Here is a 9,515-nt window from a genome sequence, read left to right as displayed (position 1 = left end):
ATCCTACAAAACAATTTCAGTTGATAGAACACCTGCCTACTTATTGGCAACACTACCAGTTCTTATGAAGGGTATTTTAATGCTCAGCAGCTCTATTGAGGTGTGAGTGCAGCTAAGTTTGCACTTGCTGGTTAGTCTATAAGACGGTCCAAGTATCTACAAACTGCCTTGAAAACAGGAATGATATCTTCTGGATCAAATGAAAACTTTACATGTTGTGAAAATGAGGATCAAAAGACTGTCAGTATGATTTATTAGAAGGGTTTTGGGCCAGGCACGATGGTTCATGCCTGTAATCTCAGCATTTTGGGAGGCTGAGGTTGGAGGATTGCCTGAGCGCAGGAGTTTGAGACCAGCCTAGGCCACATAGGGAGACAGACCCTTTCTCTACAAAAAAACAAAAAAAATTAGCTGGGTATGGTGGTATGCACCTGTGGTCCCAGCTATTCAGGAGGCTGAGGTAGGAGGATTGCTTGAGCCCTGGAGTTTGAGACTGCAGTGAGCCATGATCACACCACTGCAGTCCAGTCTGGGCAACAAAGCATGAGACCCTGCATGAGACCCTGTCTCAAAAAAAAAAAAAAAAAGAAGGAGGATTCCGAACTCCTAAACAACACATATGGTTATTGTCTTTAAAAATCAATGCACATGGCCAGGCATGGTGGCTCACGCCTATAATCCCAGCTCTTTGGGAGGTGGAGGCGGGCAGATCACCTGAGGTCGGGAGTTCAAGACCAGCCTGACTAACATGGAGAAACCCTGTCTCTACTAAAAATACAAAATTAGCCGGCCATGGTGATGGGCACCTGTAATCCCAGCTACTCGGGAGGCTGAGGCAGGAGAATTGCTTGAACCTAGGAGGTGGAGGTTGCAGTGAGCCGAGATCGTGCTATTGCACTCCAGCCTGGGCAACAAGAGTGAAACTCCATCTCAAAAAAAAAAAAAAAAAAAAAAAAAAAAAATTAATGCATGTATGTCTGTTATTCTCATTAGGTTTCTATTTTGTCTATTTATTTCACTGATGTATCCCAGGTACCTAGAGCATTGTCTTTTAAAAGTGTTTTTAATTAGAAGATGATTTATTGTATTAAATGCTGTTTTGCCACCCTGTGAGATGGTCATGTGGGTTTTCCTCACTTACTTCTTATCATTACATATGTAATAGATTTTTTAAAGCCAACTGCATCATTCTAGATTACTGGGCTCAAATAACCAGTACCCACTCTAGCTAAAAGGAATGCATTGAAGCGATATTTGGTAGTTCAGAGAATCTCCTCAAAGGCCAGATAAACAGGCCTGGAAGCTACACCGTTTGGAACAATGCCCAACTCACACAGCAGGACTGTCCCAGTTAAGACCACTGCCGTGCACCAGACACCATAGTTTGTACCGCTGACCTAGGGCACCAGACACCATCCCTAGAATATTTGCTCTTACTGCTCCAGGAAGCTGGATGTCTCTGTGGCCATCTTTACTATTTCCAGCCACCAGCTACCAAATTAAAGACTTGTATGAGTACATTTGATTTGTCAGCCCAAGCAACAAGGGGAACCGAGGAACAAATCTGACTTCTATCTTGGGGACACAGAGGTTCATAAGGTGAAGAATTGCCAGACATGAGAAGGTTACTTAAAGGTGCTAGGTGACCAAAAAGAATGATAGATCAAGGAATCTTTGGATTTGTTTGAAATAAAGGTATCAGTTAGTCTGTATAATTAGGTAGCATTCAGTGAACTTAACTTTGAAATATAACTTTGAAATGAAATGCAATGGAACTTGGCTGTATAGGTAAATAAGGATATAAAGAATGCAGACACTCCCAAATATATATCTAAAACATATAGAACACTATGGATCTGTGTATAATTGGGAATGAGAGAAGAGGAAGTAGTTAAGGCTGACACAGGTTTTGGTGATGGGGTAAATGGTGATACTTCAATGAGATGCGGAACAGAGGAGATGCAGATATTGTATGTGCGTGGATGCGGGAGTTAGAAGATAGTTTGGGACTTCCTTCCTCTTCTGGCAAGATGGCGGGCAGAAAAGCTGGAGTGACTCTGAGGCAGCTGCATCTTTCCCGCCAGGATCTCAGCACCTTGGATGTTACCAAGTTGATGCCATTTTCACAGGAAGTTATCAGCAGACAAGCCACCATTAATATAGGTACAATTGGTCATGTGGCTCATGGGAAATCCACAGTTGTCAAAGCTGTTTCTGGAATTCACACTGTCAGGTTCAAAAATGAACTAGAAAGAAATATTACAATCAAGCTTGGATATGCTAATGCTAAGATTTATAAACTTGATGACTCAAGTTGCCCTCGGCCAGAATGTTATAGATCTTGTGGGGGCAGTACACCTGATGAGTTTCCTACAGACATTCCAGGGACCAAAACGAACTTCAAATTAGACACGTTTCCTTTGTTTGTCTGTCCTGGCCACAGTATTTTCATGGCTACTATGCTGAAAGGTGCAGCAGTGATGGATGCAGCTCTTCTGTTGATAGCTGGTAATGAATCTTGCCCTCAGCCTCAGACATCTGAACACCTGGCTGCTATAGAGATCATGAAACTGAAGCATAATTTGATTCTACAACATAAAATTGATTTGTTAAAAGGAAGTCAGGCTAAAGAACAATACGAGCAGATCCTTGCATTTGTCCAAGGTACAGTAGCAGAGGGAACTCCCATTATTCCAATTTCAGCTCAGCTGAAATACAATATTGAAGTTGTTTGTGAGTACATAGTAAAGAAAATTCCAGTACCACCAAGAGACTTTACTTCAGAGCCCCAACTTATTGTTATTAGATTCTTTGATGTCAACAAACCTGGCTGTGAAGTTGATGACCTTAAGGGCAGGGGGCGTGTAGCTGGTGGTAGTATTCCAAAAGGAGTATTAAAGGTGGGTCAGGAGATAGAAGTAAGACCTGGTATTGTTTCCAAATATAGTGAAGTAAAATTCATGGGTAAACCAATCTTTTCCAAAATTGTATCACTTTTTGCAGAGCATAATGATCTGCAATATGCTGCTCCAGGCAGTCTTATTGGAGTTGGAACAAAAATTGACCCCACTTTGTGCGGGACAGACAGAATGGTGGGGCAAGTACTTGGTGCTGTCGAAGCCTCACCTGAGATATTCACAGAAGTGTAAATTTCCTGTTTCCTGCTTAGACAGCTTCTAGGTGTACACACTGAAGGAGACAAGAAAGCAGTAAAGGTGCAAAAGCTGTCTAAGAATGAAGTGCTCATGGTGAACATAGGATCCCTGTTGACTTAGTGCTGTCAAGGCCGATCTGGGTAAAATTGTTTCGACCAATCCAGTGTGCACAGATGTAGGAGAAAAGATTGCCCTTAGCCGAAGAGTTGAAAACCAATGGCGATTAATTGGTTAGGGTCAGATGAGAAGAGCAGTGACAATCAAGCCACCAGTAGATGATGACTGAAGAATACCGGTTAAATAATATATTTGGATGGAGTTGGAAGTTGGAATTTCTCTTAACAACCGGGGGTTTATTTTCAAAGCGATATTGGGGAATTGATTTCACAGTTTGTTACCTTAGTAGGTAGCTGTAAGGTTATTCTCATTTTTTTTTTTTTTTTGTGCTTATGAAAACTTAGCTTAGGGACTACAATTAATATAAAAATTGGTATAATGTTGGATTGAATCTACATTTTGGCAGAAGTTAAGTATTCCCAAATAATGTCAAAATTATACATCATGCAGTTTGTTTGTTTGTTTTTGTTTTGAGTCTGGCTCTGTCACCCAGGCTGGAGTGCAGTGGTGTGATCTGCAACCTCTGCCTCCTGGATTCAAGCGATTCTCCTGCCTCAGCCCCCCAAGTAGCTGAGATTACAGGTGCGTGCCTCCACACCTGGCTAATTTTTGTATTTTTAGTAGAGGTGGGGTTTCAACATGTTGGCCAGGCTGGTCTCTCCTGACCTCAGGGTGATCAGCCCACCTTGGCTTCCCAAAGTGCTGGGATTACAGGCATGAGCCACCTTGCCCAGCCCAAGTCATATGGTTTGAAATGAAACTGTGCTACAACCAGCCTTTGCTGTAGCACACACATACTACTGAACCTGTTTGAAATAAAGTTTTCTTTCTTTTTCATGATTCATCTTTGAGTAGCTCCAGGCTGAAGGACTGAGGTACCAGTAAAAACTTAAAAGCACAAATTCTCCTTGAAGACCTTCTCCCTTTTCTTTGTCCCCATATTTTATGTTGCTTTATCTTTAAAATTTTGCATGAAAAGGAAATTAATGGGTTCAAATGAAATTGTCCTTTAGAGCATGAGTACTTGTTTCCATGGACAAATCTTTTTCTCCTCTTGCTCTTCCTGGCCTGAAACACAGGAAACCAGAGTCAGAAGTTATCTCCCTCTCCCTGTGATGCCTTGAGATATTTTCTGCATTGTTTTATGCCTGAAATCCAATAGTCTTCCTCCACTGGAAAATACTGTTATACCAAATAATTCTAGATGAATAACAAAGATCTTTCCAGGCCTTCATTTTATGTTTTTTCTTAACTGTTACATTATCATGACACAGATTGTAATATTACTAATTTTTGGACGTTTCAAAAGGTCAAGAAGTAAAAGATGTTGGAAAGCAATTAGTGAGTGCTTTTGATTTTTAACTTGTTCCCCATGTCCCTATACTTACTTCCTGATGTCCCTATACTTACTTCCTGTGCTTTATCTTTTTTATTTTTTTAGAGATGGAGGCTCGCTCTGTCATCTAGACTAGAGTAAAGTGGCACGATCTGGGCTCACTGCAACCTCTGCCTCCTTGGGTCGAGCAATTCTCGCACCTCAGCCTCCCAAGTAGCTGAGATTACAGACACATGCCACCACACCCAGCTAATATTTATATTTTTAATAGAGATAGGGTTTCACCATATTGGCCAGGCTGGTCTCAAACTCCTGACCTCAGGTGATCTGCCCGCCTTGGCCTCCCAAAGTGCTGGGATTACAGGCGTGAGCCACTGTGCCTGGCTTATTTTTCTTTATTTATGTTTTTGCTTCATAAGAGGTTCTGTTAAGCAGTGATTCCCAACTCTCGCTGACGTTAGAATTGCTGGGGAAGCTTTTTTAAAAAAATGCCCTACAGAGATTCTGGTTTAATTGGCTTGGAATAGAATTCAGGCATTGATATCTTTAAAAACTCCCCAGTGTTGAGAAACAAATTTAGAGAGTTGAGAAGCAGGTATGTTAAATTACGGAATCTTACTGAGTTTTGGTAGTCTGATAATACAGTTTGCTTTGCTTTTCTTAAATTTGCATTGAGATGGGATTTGAGGCATATTGTGCTCTTTTGAATGTTGAAGTTGCATTGAAGAAGTTTAGAAGCTCTGGCTATGGGTTATCTAAGTTGATGTTTTGAGGAAGCATATTAATTTTATAAACTTGGCTGACTTTTAAGGTTGTAGCATAGAAATAAAACAATTTTAAATTAAAAAAAAGTTTAAAGTGCATGTGGGACATCCAATTAAAGAAGTCTAAAAGGTAGGTAGTAGATATCAAGGTCTGAGAGAGATCCAGGGTAAAGGTACAAATGTATGAGCGGTCACCATAGATTGGTCATTAAAGCCATGGGCTTGGTTGATATGTGAGAAGAGAAGAAAAAGAAACAGAGAAGAACCTTGAGGAACACAAATATTTAAGAAATGGGCATAAGAAGAGGAGATTATATTGCAGGAAGGCAACATGGTATAGATCAACTAGGAGGCCGAGGTGAGAGATCACAGTGGCTCAGAAAAAAGTGATGACAGCAGAGATATTTATTTATTTAGAGATAAGGTCTGTCTCTGTCACCCAGGCTGGAACACAGTGGCGCAATCATGGTTCACTGCAGCCTCATCCTCCTGGGCTCAAGTGATCTTCCCACCTCAGCCTCTTGAGTAGTTGGGACTACAGGTGCCTGCCACCACACCAAGCAAGCTTTCTTCCTTCCTTCCTTCCTTCCTTCCTTCCTTCCTTCCTTCCTTCCTTCCTTCCTTCCTTCCTTCCTCCCTCCCTCCCTCCCTCCCTCCCTCCCTTCCTTCCTTCCTTCTCTCTCTCTCTTTCTCTCTTTCTCTCTTTCTTTCTTTTCTTTCTTTTCTTTCTTTCACGGATCTTCGCTCTTGTTGCCCAGGATGCAGTGCAATGGCACAATCTCAGCTCACTGCAACCTCCGCCTCCCGGGTTCAATTGATTCTCCTGCCTCAGCCTCCTGAGTAGCTGGGATTACAGGCATGCACCACCACACTCAGCTAATTTTGTATTTCTAGTCGAGACGAGGTTTCTCCATGTTGGTCAGGCTGGTCACAAACTTCCCACCTCAGGTGATCTGCCTGCCTCGGCCTCCCAAATTGCTGGGATTACAGGTGTGAGTGCCTGGCCTTATCTTTTTCTTTTTGGTAGAGATGGAGTCTCCCTAGGTTGCCCAGACTGGTCTTGAATTCCTGGGCTCAAATGACCTTCCCACTTGGGCCTCTCAAGGTGTTGGGATTACAGGCGTGAGCCACCACATCCAGCAAAGAGATATTTAGATTTAGTGATGGAGCAGATGTGAGGGAGGAGGGAGAAAAAGAAATCAAGGATGACTCATATTTTTCTGACTTCAACATTTTGGTGGTTGGAGCTATGATTTCCTGAACTCAATTTCCTGATCATTTCCTAAACATGAAAGAGAAGCAGAGATAAAGTTGGAATTTAGCATGTTAATTTAGATGCCTTTGAGGCATCCAAGTAGGTATTTGTTTCATTGGGTAGATATTTATTGATTACCTATTCTAAGTCAGGCACTGTGTTTCAAACTGGATATTCATCTGGCAGGTACTTGGGTCTGTAACTGTCTGGCTTGAGGTCTCAGCTGCAAATGTACATTTGAGTTGTCAGCATTCAAATGGCATTTGAAGCTATAAGAATAGATGAGATCACATAGGGGGAGTGAGTAGAGTAAGAAGGGGGCTTAAGATCCAACCTGGGGAACCCTAACATTGATGAGTAAAGGAGACTGAGAAAGAGTGATCAGAGAGGTAGGAGAAAAACCAGGTTACTGTGGTATCCAGATCATGAGAGGAGAGTTTTGAGGAAGACTGTGTAGTCAACAGGGCCAAATAATGTCAAGAAATGAAGTATAAAAAGGATTGAAAACTTTCCATTGGATTTAGTGGCAAGGAAGTCATTAGTTATACTAATGAAGATGAATTTCTGAATTGGAATTGCTGGGTCAAAAGATGTTTAATAAATATTGCCAAATCGCTTACCAAAAAAAGTTTATAATAATTTATACTCCTTCCAACAGCATATGAGGGTATCTGTTTCCTCATACCCTCACTAATGAATATTATGTCTTAATCTTTGCCTAATGGATTGAAATAATGTCTCATTGTTATTTGAATGTACATTTCTTTTTCATTCTTTCTTTCTTTCTTTCTTTCTTTTTTTTTTTTCCTGAGACAGAGTATTGCTCTTGTCGCCCAGGCTAGAGTGCAGTGGTGCCATCTCGGCTCACTGCAACTTCTACATCCCGCCTTCAAGCAATTCTCCTGCCTCAGCCTCCCGAGTAGCTGGGATTACAAGCATGTGCCACCGTGCCCGGCTAATTTTGTGTTTTTAGTAGAGGTAGGGTTTATCCATGTTGATCAGGCTGGTCTCAAACTCCCAACCTCAGGTGATCCGCCCGCCTCAGCCTCCCAAAGTGCTGGGATTACAGGCATGAGCCACGACGCCCAGCCTGAATGTCCATTTCCTTGATAATTTGTGAGGCAGCATATGTTTTTGTCTGTTTATTGGCCATTTGTTTTTCTTCTAGGAATTATCAGGTCATTTTCCATTTGTCCATTTTTTTAACCAGTGCATTTTATCTTTTTCTGACTGATGTTTAAGAGCTCTTCAGATTATTAGGGTTAGTGAGCCTCCGCATATGACACATGTATCTTTTTACATTTTAAAAATTGTTCTTTCAATTTTTCTTATGGCTTGAGGTAAACTCTGAGGTTATCTGCCTCCCCCAGGGTTGCCAGGTGGACACTGTGTACCACATGCATTGCTGTAAATGCTTGCTCACTGAAGAGGAATTCCTGTTCATTGGTGTTTTAGGAACCTGTTACGTTCAAGGATGTGGCCATGGACTTCACCGAGGAGGAATGGGGGCAACTAGACTCTGCACAAAGGGCCTTGTACAGAGAAGTGATGCTGGAGATCTATGGCAACCTGGTCATAGTGGGTGAGGACAACTACTCTTTGGAGAATTCTGGTTTCTTTGGTTGTAAAAAGCTGTGGACTCTTAAAGTGGTTAACTAAGCTAGGGCTTTAGATTTAAATATCAGAATTTCCAAATCGCGACTGAAAAAATAAAATGTTTCTCTCTAAGTAAAAACTCAAGTTTCAGGCCAGGCGTGGTGGCTCACTCCTGTAATCCCAGCACTTTAGGAGGCCAGGGCAGGAGGATTTCTTGAGCCTAGGAGCCTAGACCCTGTCTCTACAAAAAAATTAAAAATTAGCTGGGCGTGGTGGCTCATACCTGTAGTCTCAGCTACTCGGAGGCTGTGGTGGGAGGATTGCTTGAGCCCAAGAGTTTGAGGTTTCAGTAAGCTACGACTGTGCCACTGCAGGGGACCTGGGCGACAGAGCAAGACCCCCACCAGCTCCGGGAAAAAACCCTCCAAGTTTCTACATCCCTAATTGTTTTTTTTTCTTCTTTCTTTCTCTTTCTTTCCTTCTTTCCTTTCTTTCTCTCTTTCTTCTTTCTGTTCTTTCTTCCTTTTTTCCTGAAATAAATATCCTTGTACTTATAGTTTTGAGTATTTGTTCCAGTATTTCTATAGGATAAGTCTCTAGAAGAGGAATTGATGGATCAGAGATTTATATATTTACTATAGTATAAATTTGCCCCCGAGTAGTTTGAATTAATTTCTATTCTTGTCATGGTAATTCCGGTATTCCACACTCTCACAACTCCTCATCTTTTTATTCTTCACCTACCTGAAGAGTGGGGAAAATACCATTTACTATCTTTTGATTTCCTCCCTTTCTCTCCCAACTTGTTCTCCCTCTATCTTCTATTTCTCACAATAAAGTGGAAACTCCACCCTTCTAGTTGCCTAGGCCAAAAACCTTGGAGTCACCCCATTTTTCTTTCTCTCTCACCCCCAGATCAATCCATCAGCAAATCTGTCAGCTCTACTATCAAAGTATATTCAGAATCCAACCACTCCTCACCACTTCCACTGTTGTTACCCTAATTAACCCACTGTGCCTCTCTGTCTCCTTCTCCCTTTCTCTCATTTTGAAGAGCCTCCTACACAGCCTTCCTTACTCTCCACATCCCAGCCTGTTTTCCATGTGGCAGTCACTGTGATTGTGTAAAACACTCAGTCAAATCAAAACCTTCTCAAATCAATGTTCTTCAGTTGGCGAATACACAAACTGAAGTATATCTATGCCTTGGAATTCTACACAGCATAAAAAGAACGAACTGTTGATTCACACAATTTGGATAGATTTGAAGGGAATTATGCTAAGTAAAGAAA

The 9,515-nt window shown here is 41.6% G+C and overlaps 1 pseudogene; it reads left to right on the top strand.

Annotated features, from left to right (window-relative positions):
• The first annotated feature begins 1,570 nt into the window (after positions 1-1,570).
• On the top strand, positions 1,571-3,741 carry LOC103225029 (eukaryotic translation initiation factor 2 subunit 3, X-linked pseudogene; annotated as a pseudogene).
• Positions 3,742-9,515: the final 5,774 nt, after the last annotated feature.

Source organism: Chlorocebus sabaeus, chromosome 20, assembly GCF_047675955.1.
Source record: "Chlorocebus sabaeus isolate Y175 chromosome 20, mChlSab1.0.hap1, whole genome shotgun sequence".
Classification (NCBI taxonomy): domain Eukaryota; kingdom Metazoa; phylum Chordata; class Mammalia; order Primates; family Cercopithecidae; genus Chlorocebus; species Chlorocebus sabaeus.
Note: the sequence above shows the minus strand (reverse complement) of the source record. Positions and strands in the feature narration are given on the sequence as shown.